The sequence below is a fragment of the Anolis sagrei genome, chromosome 6, assembly GCF_037176765.1.
Source record: "Anolis sagrei isolate rAnoSag1 chromosome 6, rAnoSag1.mat, whole genome shotgun sequence".
Taxonomy (NCBI): Eukaryota; Metazoa; Chordata; class Lepidosauria; order Squamata; family Dactyloidae; genus Anolis; species Anolis sagrei.
This window is the reverse complement of record NC_090026.1, coordinates 2,529,423-2,546,551: the sequence shown is the minus strand read 5'-3', so window position 1 is coordinate 2,546,551 and position 17,129 is coordinate 2,529,423. Positions and strand designations below refer to the sequence as shown.

Below are 17,129 nucleotides of genomic sequence, written 5' to 3'. Positions count from 1 at the left end.
CAAGGGGAATCCTTCCTACTCCATCAGACTTTTAGGAACTGTTTACAATGGACTTTTAATGGTGCTGCTTTTATTTTGGTCTACACAGTGATGCCTTGACTTAAAAGTTTAATTCAGTCCGTGACTGAGCTCTTAAATCAAAATGCTCTCATTTCAAAGTGAATTTTCCCACTGAAATACTATGAATCCGTTCCACCACCACCACCACCATTTTTGTGGTTACCTGTTTGAAGAAAATGTACTTTATACATAACAAATAATGTATAAATGCACATTAGCATAGAACAATAAAAAATGATCAATTTTTAAATGGTACAAAGCACAAAGTTGTTGCAAGGAAGCATCAAATGAATAGGCAGAAGCATCCTTTTCTTCTTCATACTGCTCTCATTCCAGCCTCCCTCCCTCTCTTGCTTTCTCTCCCTCTCTCTCTTCAGGAAGCCAAACAGACCAGGAATAAAAGGCACACAAAATCAACTCACCAAAAGTGCCTCAAAGTGAACAAAAGCAAAGCAGTGAATAAAAGCAAAGCAGACAGCGATCTCCCAAAGCGGACAAATGCATGAGGCACGGAAGCTGCTTCCTTGAAGCCCTAAAGCCTTGGACTCTGGTGCTAGTGCTCTTAACTCAAAGTGTGGCTCTTATGTCAAAGCAAAACCCAGACTGAACAACTCAGAATGCTCTTAAACTGGGACACTCTTAAGTAGAGGATCCACTGTACACACATATGCACATGCTGCCTTTCTATAAGCTTTAAATGATTTTATTGCATCCTCAAACTGCGGCCCTCCAACTGTTTGGGCCTTCAACTTCCAGAATTCCTGACAATTGGACAAGCTTGTTAGGCCTTCTGGGAGTTGGAGTCCCAAATACCTGGAGAGCCACAGTTTGAGGATACCTACTATGGATTATTTGTTTTCAGATCATACCTATAGCTATGACTAATGAGCCAGTGGGGAACCCTTTCTTGGATGTGAGATGCCCTCCTTCCCAGAGAGGCATCTCCCCTGTATTTTAAGACTTTCTTTCACTTTAAGATGCCTTTTTAAAGTAGCTGTAGTCTCAGAAATGGCTGACATCTTTGTGCTTGTCTGTTTTTAAGTTCCTATGGTTCTGAATGCTGCCCTGCAGGATGTTATTTGTGTGCGATTATCTCTCTATATCCCTGAACCCCAAAGCCACTTATTACTGGGGTAATTAAAACCTTCAATTAATACAGAACATAGGGGAAGAGCAGAGATGCCTGTCTTAATTGTGTTCACTCTCCGATGCCACTCTCACACATATTCAAACTTGCATCGGTAACAGACATCACTCGGCATACAATTTGGATGGATGGGCTCAAAATACAACAATTCCCATGCCATCGCCAGAGAATACTAAAATTCCATCACTTTTATTGGATAGGAATAGTTTAAACATGAATAATTCCAAAAACATTCAAGATAATCCATCTTCCGAGCTGGAAGGCATTGTATGTGGCAGTTATCCAAACAAAGACTTCAACTCACCTACCACCCGCCTCAGCTCTTGGTTCAACAATATACACTTGTCTATGAATCACACATATTTTGACACTTCATTTAAGTTACAGAGTTTTTGCCAGTCTGAATATAGGCCTGTCTGGTTATATTCACAGCCACCTGACCTTCCAAGAGCCTAATATCTGCACCTAGGAATTTGAAGGCATTTCCAAGTTCAGGCAGGGACCATAATCAGGATCCTTAAAGGAAACCCAGAGCGCACTGGCTGCTCCAGGACTATTGGCTTCATTACTTCAAACACATCTGTATGCAGCTCTCCTTGGCAAAAACTTCCAGAGTGGCTTATCATAACCAAACATAGGACAGATCAAACAGAGTGAGATGCAAGTCCTGGCAGCAATGACAGCCGAGGGCAAAACACCAGAGGTCTACCTGGCACCTAACAAACCCTTTCAGTTCCCTGCTCTATAGAAGTACTCCTCTACTGAGATGGGGCCTCCTGTCCAATTCTGGGGCAAGAAGACACAGGAACAACCTACAAAAACAGCACAGCCACCAACAGAACTATGCTGCTGGTGCAAAGAGGAAAAACAGTAGATACGAGTGAAAAGTAATGCCTCCACCATCATTACTTGGGTTTGGATGGGAATATTTTAATAAATCACACACAGAAATAATCCTTAGAACATGCTCTTTAACTACCACTATTCACTTTTTCCACATAATCACCAGACAATTGGATACATTTCTAAGAACAATGAACAACTTTTCTGAAGGTGGTTGCTGTCACAGGACATCCAACTCTTTGGACGCAAGTCAGATGTTCCCACCTCAACATCTTTAAACTGACTCACCCAACGACGCACAGTACTCACATCAACACAATCACCATCAACAGCTTGCATTCTCTGATGAATTTCCTTTGGGGTGACACCTTCTGCTGTCAAGAATTCAATGTTAGCACATTGCTTAAGTCGTACTGACCGACTGTCTGCACAGGGTTCCATACTTGGCACTTTAACAACATAACTGTTCAATGCTAAGGCTTCCTGCCAAAATGGAACTGTAGAGGAGAGCCTACTGAACAAGCCAGTACCTGCCGCATACCAGTACTGCCATCTGTTGAGAAGTTACGAAGGTGGAGGCATTACTTTTCACCTTAACAACACAACCGTTCAATGCTAAGGCTTCCTGCCAAAATGGAACTGTAGAGGAGAGTCTACTGAACAAGCCAGCACCTGCCGCACACCAGTACTGCCATCTATTGAGGACTTACGAAGGTAGAGGCATTACTTTTCATTCAACCCTCGTATGTAACAAGAACACATTTCCTTATTTTCCTCCAGGTTTGAGGCATTAGAATGACATGCTGCAAGCCCAGCATTTATTTTTTAAATTTTAAATTATTACATTTGGCCCAGGCATAGGTTTTTAAATCCTTGTGTGTTACTGTTTACATGTGAGTTATATTAGTTGTATTGCTTTTGTTTATGGTTTTTTGTTTTATTGATGTGTTGTTGGGCTTGGCCTCATGTAAGCTGCTCCGAGTCCCCTTGGGGAGATGGTGGGGGGGGGGGGTATAAATAAATAATTAATAATAATAATAATAATAATAATAATTATTATTATTATTATTATGGAACCAGAAACAATTTTCTGGACAAACCCATCTTTCCCTCCTTCATAGTTTCACCTCTCAAGCAAGAGAATAATCAATCACTCCAGAAGAAGTCAACAAAATACAGAGAATCAGAGAGTTGAAAAAGACCCCAAAGGGCCATCCAGTCGTTTTAATTTTTAATTTTTCACTTTTTCTGTGTTTTTTTCCTTTTTTTTTCTTTTGTAGACAATTTTTGCACAAGGCCTTTTTCTTTCTTCTTATTTCTTTATAGGTTTCCTAGTATCCTATCTAATTATTGTTCTCCCACTTTACTTGTATAAGAAAAACATACCTTTTTGCTCCCCTCTTGTTTCCCCTCTTTACCTAATATAAAATATATATTTTATATAATATAATATATCTCTACCTACCTACCTACCTATCTATCTATCTATCTATCTATCTATCTATCTATCGATACACAGTATCATATATATACAGTGTGTGTGTATATGTGTGTGTGTGTGTGTCTCCAGTCCAACCCCCTTCTGCTGTGCAAGAAAATACAATCAAAGCACTCCTGACAGAAGGTCATCCAGCCTCCGTTCAGAAACCTACAGAAACAGGCATCATAGTTTGTGGAATGTACATTTCGGAACTTGCCAGTAACAGGCCGCTACACTTTAAGAACAATTCACATCTCAAGCAAATGATATGCAATTTTCTGAGAACAAATACCATCTGTTACTAACATTTAGCAACAACAGCAAGACTGCTTCTAGACAAGATGGTTCAGTTCTTAGCTTCTATGATGACATGGACTGGTGGGACGTCCCTCCGTAATCGTATGCACATCTTTAAATTCCACAGACAATAATAGCAGTTACAACATGCTGCAGCAGCAATGTACTACACTACACAAGTCAACAGAACGCACCACAAACCTAATACCAGGCCTGGCAATAGCCATTACATCCAAGGAAATAAAAGGCTTTTTAGACCCCCTCCTTTAGGCCACAAAATTGAAAGCTCGGAGGCAGGCAAGCCACTAACTCTGTCAACTTACCCACAAGCTGCACACCTGGGAAGGAATCCCACTGGAGCATTGCACGCACCCAAATACCCGGGAGTCACTCTGGACCGTGCTCTGACCTACAAGAAGCACTGCCTGAACATCAAGCAAAAAGTGGGTGCTAGAAACAATATCATACGAAAGCTGACTGGCACAACCTGTGGATCACAACCAGACACAGTGAAGACATCTGCCCTTGCACTGTGCTACTCTGCTGCTGAGTATGCATGCCCAGTGTGGAACACATCTCACCACGCTAAAACAGTGGATGGGGCTCTTAATGAGACATGCTGCATTATCATGGGGTGTCTGCGCCCTACACCACTGGAGAAATTACACTGCTTAGCCGGTATTGCACCACCTGACATCCGCCGGGAAGTAGCAACCAATAGTGAAAGGACCAAGGCAGTGACATCTCCAGCCCACCCCCTGTTTGGGTATCAGCCAGCACGCCAACGACTTAAATCAAGAAATAGTTTTCTAAGATCTATAGAGACACTCGCTGGAACACCTCAGCAAACGAGAGTACAAAGGTGGCAGGCGAAAAACCCAGAGCTTCAATCAATGGCTGATACCAGATGAGAGACGCCCCCCTGGGCACACAGAAGACTGGGCGACTTGGAAGGCGCTGAACAGACTGCGCTCTGGCACCACGAGATGCAGAGCCAACTTTAAGAAATGGGGCTACAAAGTGGAATCCACGACATGCGAGTGCGGAGAAGAGCAAACCATGGACCACCTGCTACAATGCAACCTGAGCCCAGCCACATGCACAATGGAGGACCTTCTTGCAGAAACACCAGAGGCACTCCAAGTGGCCAGATACTGGTCAAAGGACATTTAATCCACTACCAAGCTTGCAAGCTCTGTGTCTTTTGTATGTTTGTTTGTTTGTCCTGTCAAAAATGTAATACAACTGTTTGGTTGCCTGACACGATAAATAAAATAACCCACAAGCCAGCTTTATAACCCACAACCTTGTTGGACACCCTGTGGTCCCGCAATAAGCAACAGCATCTATGTCTATTATTTATCATGTGCTGTGCTAGAAGCCTCTTTTATGTTCCTGCTCTGCAGCTAAATGCCCCCCACAAACCCCATTTGCTTCAGCTCCCTGTTGTTTTTATTCCTTGAACAAGAACTCAGAGAACAAGCCGACATTAGCCCAGGCTGCTCATTCCCAAAAGTTTGTCTCGGGAAGGCTAGCATTCAGTGCATGTCTCGGAATGACACCCGGAATATCAAAAGGCTCAAACGTTGGAAGGCAGCCACTCCAACCCTGAACACAAAGAAATGATCATTGGAGAGAACAGGGGACCACAAGCATGAAATAACTCAAAGCTAAAAGCGGCTTCGGAAAAGCTCCAAAGGGCCCTGAAATCTATCACGCTGCAGTCCAGAAAACAACTTTCTCCTGGCCCCGTTTTCTAGAATGTGACTTCTTAAACTTTTCCCACTCACAACCCCTTTCCGCCCAAGAACTTTTTTCGTGACCCCAGATATATAGGTATATAAAATAAGTAAATAAATCAAACATTGATTGATAATAAACCAGCATTTGCACGGCTTGCCAAACAATCTGACCTTTGTGTTGTTGAAGGCTTTCATGGTTGGAATCACTGGGTTGCTGTGAGTTTTCTGGGCTGTATGGCTATACAGTCCGAAAAACTCACAGCAATTCAATCTGACCTTTCCTTTCCTGAAGGATTTTCAGCAAAGTCCACTGTAAACACTGCACTTTGTTGATAAGAGATTTGTGTAAATGGATCGCATTCAGAAACCTTTTACTGTGTCCCAATTTTTGTGACCCCCCCCCCAAACAAAACAGTAAGTGAAGGGGACCACATTCAGGGTCAGGACCCTGTGTTTAAGAAGCTGTACCTCCCTAGAACAGTGGTTGTCAAGCTTCCTAATGCCGCGACCCCTTAATACAGTTCCTCAGGTTATGGTGACCCCCAACCATAACATTATTGTAATGTAACTATCGGATATGATGATGTATTTTCATTCACTGGAGCAAATTTGGCACAAATATTCAACAAATACCTGATACGCCCAAGTCTGAATACTGGTGGGGGTTGTAGGGGGAATTGATTTTGTCATTTGGGAGTTGTAGTTGCTGGGATTTATAGTTCACCTACAATCAAAGAGCATTCTGAATCTCAACAATGATAGAATTGGGCCAAATTTCCCAGACAGAACCCTCATGACCAACAGAAAATACTGACCCCTCTGATACCCCCTCGCGACCCCCCCCCCCAGGGGTCCCGACCCCCAGGTTGAGAAACACTGCTCTAGAACATCCAGCAAACTTTCTCTGGACACACAAAACAGTCAATCGAAGCTGTAAGCGTAGTCAATGCATCATAATTTACTACAATCGTGGATATTACATGTGTGTATCTCTATATATGAAAACAATGCCTGTCCAAAAGCTACATTAGAAATCTTCAAAGAGTGGCATTAATTCATCAAAGAGGCTCAAAATAACATTAACAAACAAAAAGGAAAAGGAGACCACAGGCCTATCAAGAACCACAAGGCTTTTGGCAATAGTATGATCCAAAACCAAACAGCACTACAGAGTACCAACACTTTTACTCTCCCCATCAGAAACACACTCCATTCTCCTTCCAAACCCTTTCCATTTCCAAACCTGGCACTGGGACCCAATTCATCCCGAAGTGAGGTGTAGTTTTGCAAGGCCTTCTCTGCCAAAGAGGATGGGTGCCTCACCAAACTACAAGTCACAGAATTCCAAAGCATTGAACCATAGCAGTGAAAGTGATGTCTAGGGCTAATTGAAGGCCATAACTGGGCTGGTCAACCTCATCCTCTTAGCTTTGAATGTGCATCAAATAGGTTTGAATGGTTTTAACTGTGAATCTTTTAATACTATTTATATTTAATCCTGTTTTAATATTTGTATATATTTTAAACACTGTACTAACATTTCATGATAAGCCACTTTGAGTCCCCTTCAGGCGAGATAAAGCCGGGCATAAATATATATTATAATAATAATAATAACAACAACAATCCTGCATGGATCATACAGCATAGAGCAGGCCTCCCGGTCAAGAGTTTTGGACTTCAGCTCCCAGAACTCCTGCTCATTGGACAAAACGGCCCACTCCTCACTCCCTTTTAAAAAGTGACTTAAAACATTCTTATGCTTTCAAGCATATAACAAGGAGGAGGAATATAGCTTACAACACTGATAAATGAGTGAGAAAGGGAACTGATTTGACATTCTACCTTAGCTGGCTTTTAACACCTTAAATTACGGTCATTTAATGATAACTATTTAAATTTATTTATTTATTTATTTATTTACTTTGCTTATATGCCGCTGTTCTCAGCCCAGGGGCGACTCACAGCGGTGTACAACATAGGAACCACAAAATTCAAGACACAGTATAAAACAATTCACAATCCAGCATTATACAAAATTACTTGCTTTAATTCATTGTGTAATGTACTGTATTATTTGTATTTTTACTTCTGTTTTATACCAACATTGAATATTTGCCTTTATTATGCTGGAAGCCGCCTGAGTCCCCTTGGGGAGATAGGGCGGGCTACAGATATATTATTATTATTATTATTATTGGAGGTCCAAACACCTGGAGGACCAAAGACTGTGCAAGTCTGGTGTAGATGCACCCAGAACAAGGGACACCGGTGGAACGTAGTAACACTACTACTAATTATTATTATTATTTTATTTATTACCCACCTCTCCTCATGTCTCAAGGCGGGATTCAAAATAAATGAAAACACATCAACATTGCAGAAACAGTACAGGTACATAAAGGCCCTGAGTCCCTTCAGGGACATAGGACGGGATATAAAGTTATTTTATTATATTATATATATTATTAAAATGTATTTCGACAAGCACTCTCACTGTGCCATAATAATAACTTTATTTTTATACCCTGCCTCAATCTCCCCAAATGGACTAGGGGGAACTTACATGGGGCCAAGCCCAACAAAACAGTTAAAACATAACACATTAAAATGCATGTCAACAAAACAACAACAACATTAAGCGGTATATAAAACAAACATCAAAACCAAACAACCAAAAGCAAAGTTCAATGTCTTGTCATGGATGGTGCCACAACATTAAAGGAAAGAGCTAATGATAGAACTAATGGGTAAAGTGCAAATATCATATAGCAGCAATGAGGATAAGAGCGATTTATCATCAAGGATTTGGATAAACATTGTAAAGTGCTTGAGAACAAGATTCTTGGATCTTAACTGGGGCCAGCTGTCCAGGGAATTGCAATGGGTGTAAGCAAGAAGGGCAGGATCCGAGAACTGGGAGAGATCCCTACACCGCCCGAGCCCTCCCGACAGATGGCCATGCAGCCTATGCTTAAAACCCTCCAGAGAAAGAGATTCTGCAGAACTTCAACTGCCAGGAGGTTCTTCCGAATGTGGAGGTGGAATCAGACCACAGAGCAGCTCGGGCAAAGTTTCTCCCTCCAGGTCTTTTGGACTCCCAACTCCCACAATTCCTAACAGCCTCAGGCCCCATCCTTTTCCCACTCAGCCACTTATGGAAGTCCAAAACACCTGGAGGGTGCAAGTTTGCCCAGGCCTGGCTTAGAGTCTCTTCCAACTCAGGCCTTGTAATGTGGAATGAGGCTGAGGAGGAAAAGGAAAGGGCCTGAGGCTGCTGAGGGGGGAAAGGGCCCGAGGCTGCGCAAAAGGAAAAGGCCTGAGGCTGCTGAGGAGGAAAAGGAAATGGCCTGAGGCTGAGGAAAAGGCAGGGCCCTGAGGAGGAAATGGAAAGGGCCTGTGGCTGCTGATGAAAAGTAAAAGGCCCAAGGCTGCTGAGAGGGAAAAGGAAAGGACCTGAGGCTGTTGAGGTAAAAAATGGAAAGGGCCTGAGTCTGCTGAAAAGTAAAAGGCCTGAGGTTCCTGAGGAGGAAAAGGAAAGGCCGTGAGGCTACTGAGGAGGAAAAGTAAAAGATATGAGGCTGCTGAGGAGGAAAAGGAAAGAGACTGAGGCTGAGGAAAAGGCCTGAGGTTGAGGAAAAGGCAGGGCCCTGAGACTGCTGAGGAGGAAATGGAAAGGGCCTGTGGCTGCTGATGAAAAGTAAAAGGCCTTAGGCTGCTGTAGAGGAAAAGGAAAGGGCCTGAGGCTGCTGAGAGGGAAAAGGAAAGAGGCTGAGGCTGAGGAAAAGGGAAGGGCCCGAGGCTGCCGAGAAGGCAAAGGAAAAGTCCCGAGGCTCCTGAGGAGAAAAAGGAAAGGACCTGAGGCTGCTGAGAAGGAAAAGGCCTGAGGTTGCTGAGGGGGGAAAGGAAATGGGATGAGGAAAAGGCCTGAGGCTCCTGAGGAGGAAGAGGAAAGGGCTTGAGGCTGCTGAGGGGGGAAAGGAAAGGGCCTGAGGCTGCTGAGGAGGAAATGGAAAAGGTCTGAGGCTGCTGAGGAGGAAATGGAATGAGGCTGCTGAGGAGGAAATGGGAAAGACCTGAGGCTGCTAAGAAGGAAATTGAAAAGGCCTGAGGCTGCTGAGAAGGAAAAGGCCCGAGGCTGCTGAAGAGGAAATTAAAAGGGCCTGAGGCTGAGGAAAAGGCAGGGCCCTGGGGCTGCTGAGGAGAAAATGGAAAGGGTTTGTGGCTGCTGATGAAAAGCAAAAGGCCTGAGGCTGCTGTAGAGGAAAAGGAAAGTGCCTGAGGCTGCTGAGGTAAAAAAAAAAGAAAAAAGGAAAGGGCCTGAGGCTGCTGAGGAGGAAAAGGAAAGAACCTGAGGCTGCTGAAAAGTAAAAGGATTGAGGCTGCTGAGAGGGAAAAGGAAAAATCCTGAAGCTCCTGAGGAGGAAAAGGAAAAGAGCTGAGGAAAAGGAAAGGGCCTGAGGCTGCTGAGGAGGAAAATAAAAAGGCCTGAGGGTGCTGAGGAGGGAGAGGAAAAGGCCTGAGCCTGTCCCGAATTGTGGGAGTTGGAGTCCCAAAGAGCTGGAGGGAGGAAGCTGGCCCAAGCCCGGCCTATCGAGTCCAGCCCATGCGCGCGGCCTGGCGAGGCCTCCTTACCAGAGCCGAAGCCCACCCGCACGGCCACTGGCCCCGGGCGAGGAGGGAAGGGGCGAGGAGCGGGGTCTCCTCAGACCCAGAGAAAGGAGGGGCGGGAAGCGGAAGTGGGGAGGCGGGACTTCCGCCGCCGCAGCGCCGCCTGCCCTAACGCGAGGGGGCGGGGCCGGCGAGGGAGCCGAGGAGGGCGGGGGGAGGGGTCTCCTAGGCGACGGAGCGGGTGGGCGTGGCCCCGAGGGAGCGGGCACGGCGGGAGGGGGGCTTCCATGGCAACGGGAGGGGGCGTGGCTTACCTTTTGCTGGGGGAGGGAGGGGGGAAGAGGAGGAGGAGGCGTGGCCTCGGCGCGGATCCGCGTCTCTCTCTCTCTCTCTCCTTCTCTCTCTCTCTCTCGCGGGGAGCTCCGTCCTCCTCTCGCCGCTTGTTTGTGTTTGTAACCAAAATGGCCGCCCTCCTCCTTCTCGTCACGTGACGCGACTGAGCCTAGCGCGCATGCGCAGACCAGGGGGAACAAGACGAGTGGGGCGGGGCTTGAAGGGGAAAGAATGGAAAGGGTGGTACTGCGCAGCCGCAGAAGATTCGAACTCGCTTTTTCTGTGTACGCATGCGCAACCTAGGAAAAGCCTCTCCAAGGGGGTTTTCTTGCACGCATGCGCAACCTAGGAAAAGCCTCTCTCAGGGGTTTTCTTGCACGCATGCGCAAACTAGGAAAAGCCTCTCTAAGGGGTTTTCTTGCACGCATGCGCAAACTAGGAAAAGCCTCTCTAAGGGGTTTTCTTGCACGCATGCGCAAACTAAGAAAAGCCTCTCAGGTGTTTTCTTGCACGCATGCGCAACCTAGGAAAAGCCTCTCTGAGGTTTTTCTTGCACGCATGCGCAAACTAGGAAAGGTCTAAGGGGTTTTTCTTGCACGCATGCGCAAACTAGGAAAAGCCTCTCAGGTGTTTTCCTGCACGCATGCGCAAACTAGGAAAAGCCGCTCTAAGGGGTTTTCTTGCACGCATGCGCGAACTAGGTTAAGGGAGTTTAAATGTACGCATGCCCAGAACGGTTTGTACTTGGTATAATCGTCTCGCCGCTCTCATCCGCGCGTGCGCAAAGCGGCGCAAGGGCATTTGTACGAGATCGGAGGAGCGGTGTCCACGTGACCTTGCCTGCCTGCTTTGGCGCGCTCTCGCCGCTAGAGGCGCGCTCCCGGAGAGAAATGCCGAAGGGGATTGGTCGGCCCTCGCCCTCGTCACGTGATCCCCGCCTGGGCCTAGCCCGTGACGTCATCACCACCTCTCCGCCATCGAGTCGCAAAATGACGTCAGCAAAAGGGGACGTGGGCACGAAATATTTGTACTAAAGGTCGGATTGCATCGGAATAATAGACCATAGTTCCTCTCAAAGTTGCAGCACGTTTACTCCATTAATTACCTGTTTTCCTTCATCCAAAAATTACCTCAGCTTTACTCCAATATTACCTCAGGTTCGCTTCAATATTACTTCGGGTTTACTTCAATATTACCTCATATTTGAGTTGTTGTAGGTTTTTCAGGATGTCAGGCCATGTTCCAGAGGCATTCTCTCCTGACGTTTCGCCTGCATCTATGGCAAGCATCCTCAGAGGTAGTGAGGTCTGTTGGAAGTAGGAAAAATGGGTTTATATATCTGTGGAATGACCAGGGTGGGACAAAGGACTCTTGTCTGCTGGAGCTAGGTGGGAATGTTTCAACTGACCACCTTGATTAGCATTTGATGGCCTGGCAGTGCCTGGGGAAATCTTTTGTTGAGAGGTGATTAGAGAAGCAACTGGAACCAGGAAAATGGGTTTATATATCTGTGGAAAGACCAGGGTGGGACAAAGGACTCTTGTCTGCTGGAGCTAGGTGTGAATGTTTCACCCTAATCACAACCCAGTGATTCCAGCCATGAAACTCTTCGACAATACCTCATATTTACTCGAGCATTAGGCATGAGAGGTGGGTCCGGAAGCAGCTCTGAGCCTTACGCTCTTTCCACTTCGCTACTTTGGGAGCCCTGTTTGCACAACACAGAAAGGAACACAGGCATTGCAGAAGGAATGTCAGAGTTCTTTAATGATAAAACCCTAACCCTAATCCCTTAACCTGAACCCTATCCCTTAACCCTATTCCTAACTCTTAACCCTAATCCTAATTCTAACCTAACTGTAATCCTAAACCAAACCCTAATTCTAACCCAAACCCCAAACCTTACCCTAACCATAAACCCTACCCTAACCCTAATCCTAATCCAACCCTAAACCTTACCCTAACCCAAACCCTAATCCTAACTCTAATTCTAACCCAAACCTGAAATCTAACCCTAATTCTAACCCAAGCCCTAAACCTTACCCTACGCCTAAGACTAACCCTTAACCCTAATCCTAACCGTAATCCTAACCCTGATTCTAACCCAAACCTAAAACCTTACCCCAAGCCAAACCCTAACCCTGAACCTAACTGTAATCCTAAACCAAACCCTAAACCTTACCCTAACCCTAACTGTAATCCTAAACCAAACCCTAAACCTTACCCTAATCGTAAACCTTACCCTAAACCTTAACCCTAATCCTAACCCAAACCCTAATTCCAACCCTAAACCTTACCCTAACTAATCATAACCATAAACTTAAACCTTAACCTTAATCCTAATCCAAACCGTAATCCTAATCCAAATTCTAACCCTAACCATACCCTAACCCTAAGTCTCACCCCTAACCCTAACCTTACTAAACCTTTCTATCCTTTCACCAAATGCAACTACGAAGTATATTCCCGCCCTCAGTGTCCCATTCTCCCCTTCCCTTATTCAGAACCACTGTTGCGGAATGGGCGTAACGCTTGGCGCTTCCAGACCCAGCTATCATACTCTCACCGAGCATTATCTCAAATTTACTTCAGCATTACCTCAGGTTTACTCCCATATTAGCTCCAGTTTACTCCAATATTACCTCAAGTTTACTACAATATTGCCTCATATTTAATCCATACATTACCTCAAATTTACCCCCACATTACCTCAGATTTACTTCAGTATTACCTCAGGTTTACTCCCATATTAGCTCCTGTTTACTCCAATATTTCCTCAGATTTACTGCAATATTGCCTCATATTTACTCCATACTTTACCTCAAATTTACCCCCATATTACCTCAGATTTACTTCGGTATTACCTCAGGTTTACTCCCATATTAGCTCCAGTTTACTCCAATATTACCTCAGGTTTACTGCAATATTGCCTCATATTTACTCCATACTTTACCTCAAATTTACCCCCACATTACCTCAGATTTACTTCAGTATTACCTCAGATTTACTCCCATATTAGCTCCTGTTTACTCCAATATTACCTCAGGTTTACTGCAGTATTGCCTCATATTTACTCCATACATTATCTCAAATTTACCCCCACATTACCTCAGATTTACTTCAGTATTACCTCAGGTTTACTCCCATATTAGCTCCGGGTTACTCCAATATTACCTCAGGTTTACTGCAATATTGCCTCATATTTACTCCATACATTACCTCAAATTTACCCCCACATTACCTCAGATTTACTTCAGTATTACCTCAGGTTACTCCCATATTACCTCCGGTTTACTCCAATATTACCTCAGGTTTACTGCAATATTGCCTCATATTTACTCCATACATTACCTCAAATTTACCCCCACATTACCTCAAATTCAGTATTACCTCAGGTTTACTCCCATATTACCTCCCGTTTACTCCCATATTACCTCAGGATAACTGCAATATTGCCTCATATTTACTCCATACATTACCTCAAATTTACCCCCACATTACCTCAGATGTACTTCAGTATTACCTCAGGCTTACTCCCATATTACCTCCTGTTTACTCCAGTATTACCTTAGATTTACTTCAATGTTACCACAGGTTTACTCCAATATTATCTCAGATTTACCCTGGACATTATTCCACAGGTATAGTATATACACTCCACTTGCCTCCCTTCCAACAGAGCTCTGAACAAACTTCTGAGGATGCTTGTCAAAAATGCAGGTGGAACATCAGGAGATAATGCTACTGGAACATGGCCATACAGCCCAGAAAAGTCAGGGCAACCCAAATTAACGTTTACTACAACTAGAAGTAGAAGGCCTGAAATTTGGGATTTGTACCTAGGTTCTGAGAGTGCCTTGGACTGCGAGAAGATCCAACCAGTCCATCCTCCAGGAAATAAAGCCCGGCTGCTCACTGGAAGGAAGGAGACTAGAGACAAAGTTGATGTCCTTTGGGCACATCATGAGGAGACAGCAAAGCCTAGAGAAGACAATGATGCTGGGGAAAGTGGAAGGCTAAAGGAAGAGGGGCCGACCAAGGGCAAGATGGATGGATGACATCCTTGAAGTGACTGGACTGACCTTGAAGGAGCTGGGGGTGGTGACGGCCGACAGGGAGCTCTGGCATGGGCTGGTCCATGAGGTCACGAAGAGTCGGAAACGACTGAACGAATGAACAACAACAACAACCTACCTATGGCACTATTTTAATAACCACTACATAAGGAGATGGCAATGAGAAGCATTGGACCTTGGAGCCAGGGATGGTGTTTCCTAGAGGAAACATTCAAGTACAGGTGTGGGCCAACTTCAGCCTTCCTTCCAGGTGTTTTGGACTTCAACTCCCACAATTCCTAACAGCCTATCGGCTGTTAGGAATTGTGGGAGTTGAAGTCCAAAACGCCTGGAGGACCCAAGTTTGCCCATGCTTAATAGAAAGTTCTGAAGAAGAGGCAAGACCAGAACCCTTCCACGCTGGAAGAAGGATTCCAAGATTTCATCTTCCATGGCCTGAGGGCAAAGTCTCCTCGGCCTCACCTGGAGACGGGACTGTTGTCCTCAGAGGCTGAGACAGGCCGGGGAAACATGGAGACTATAAATAAAACTTGGAAGATGCAACACGACTATAAATGAAACGTGAAATATGTTTATCGGCCCCACCTGGTTTATGGCCGAGGTGTTTTCCTCGGGAGAGAAGGGAACTCCTAGCAACGCTTTCTCTTATCTGAGGATGACGAAGACAAGGAGGACTCTCCCCACAGGGTTCAATGGCCCACACCCCCAAAATGCAATGGAGTGGCATCATCGACCTACAAGAAGCACTGCCTGAATATCAAGCAAAAAGTGGGCGCTAGAAACAATATCATACAAAAGCTGACTGGCACAACCTGGGGATCACAACCAGACATAGTGAAGGCATCTGCCCTTGCTCTTTGCTACTCTGCTGAGTATGCATGCCAGTGTGGAACACAGCTAAAACAGTGGATGTAGATCTTAATGAAACATGCCGCATTATCGCGGGGTGTCTGCGCCCTACACCACTGAAGAAATTACACTGTTTAGCGGTATTGCACCACGTGATATCAGCTGCGAAGTAGCAGCCAATAGTGAAAGGACCAAGGCAGAGACATCTCCAGCCCATCCCCTGTTTGGATATCAGTCAGCATTCCAATGACTTAAATCAAGAAATAGTTTTCTAAGATCTACAGAGACACTCGCTGGAACACCTCAGCAAGAGAGAGTCCAAAAGTGGCAGGCTGAAACCCAGAACTATCAATGGTTGATACCAAATGAGAGACTCCCCCCTGGGCACACAGAAGACTGGGCGACTTGGAAGGCGCTGAACAGGCTGCGCTCTGGCACCACGAGATGCAGAGCCAACCTTAAGAAATGGGGCCACAAAGTGGAATCCACAACATGCGAGTGTGGAGAAGAGCAAACCGCTGACCACCTGCTGCAATGCAACCGGAGCCCTGCCCACCTCGCTCCTGACACGATAAATAAATAAATAATCAGAAAGGTATCCTCAAACTCACTGAGATGTTTCTTCCCACCTGTCAGCACCCATGAATAGGATCCATCATTGTTTGAGTCCACAGTGATCTCTGGATGTGGGTGAACTATAATTCCCAAACTCAAGGACAATGTCCACCAAACCTTTCCAGTATTTTCTGTTGGTCATGGCAGCCCTGTGTACTAAGTTTGGCCCAATTCCATCATTGGTGAAGTTCAGAATGCTCTTTGATTGCAGGTAAACTATAAATCCCAGCAACGACAATTCCCAAATGACAAAATCAATTTTTTGAGTGAAGGACATACATTGGACTGTTAGGTGTCTTGTGTCCAAATTTGGTGTCAATTTGTCCAGTGGTTTTTGAGTTCCATTAATCCCACAAACGAACATTACATTTTTATTTATATAGATTACGCCACACTTCCGTCTCAGGCATGGGCTAATTTGGGCCCTCCAGGTATTTTGGACTCCAACTCCTATTAGGAATTGTAGGCTGTTAGGAATTGTGGGAGTTGGAGTCCAAAACACCTGGAGGGCCCAAGTTGGTCCATGCCTGTTCTATCTAAGGCAGTGTTTCTCAACCTGGGGGTCGGGACCCCCATGGGGGTCGCGAGGGGGGTGTCAGAGGGGTCGCCAAAGACCATCAGAAAACATAGTATTTTCTGTTGATCATGGGGGTTCTATGCGGAAAGTTTGGTCCAATTCTACCGGTGGGGTTCAGAATGCTATTTTATTGTGGGTGAACTATAAATCCCAACAATTACAACTCCCAAATGGCAAGGCCTATTTTCTCCAAACTCTACCAGTGTTCACATTTGGACATATTGAGTATTTGTGCGAGGTTTGATCCAGATCCATCATTGCTTGAGTCCACAGTGTTCTCTGGATGTAGGTGAACTACAACTCCAAAAAACTCAAGGTCAATGTCCACCAGACCTTCCCAGTATTTTCTCTTGGTCATGGGAATTCTGTGTGCCCAGTTTGATTCAGTTCCATCATTGGTGGAGTTCAGAAGGCTCTTTGATTTTAGGTGAACAACTCCCAAATGTTGAGGTCTATTTGCCCCAAACTCCACCAGTGTAAACTATAAATCCCGTCAACT

General features: G+C 45.1%; 1 protein-coding gene across 4 annotated transcripts in view; it reads right to left on the bottom strand.

Annotated features, from left to right (window-relative positions):
- Positions 1 to 10,662, bottom strand: part of GIGYF1 (GRB10 interacting GYF protein 1) — a 57,193-nt gene extending 46,531 nt beyond the window's left edge. For 3 of the 4 annotated variants that reach the window (XM_060779817.2, XM_060779819.2, XM_060779820.2), the window contains exon 1: positions 10,495 to 10,662. The gene's annotated coding sequence lies outside the window, so the exon portion shown is untranslated. Of the gene's footprint in view, positions 1 to 10,204; positions 10,292 to 10,494 lie in introns of those variants that run through there. The other variant, XM_060779818.2, reaches the window with a different exon arrangement.
- Between the last annotated feature and the right edge of the window lie 6,467 nt (positions 10,663 to 17,129).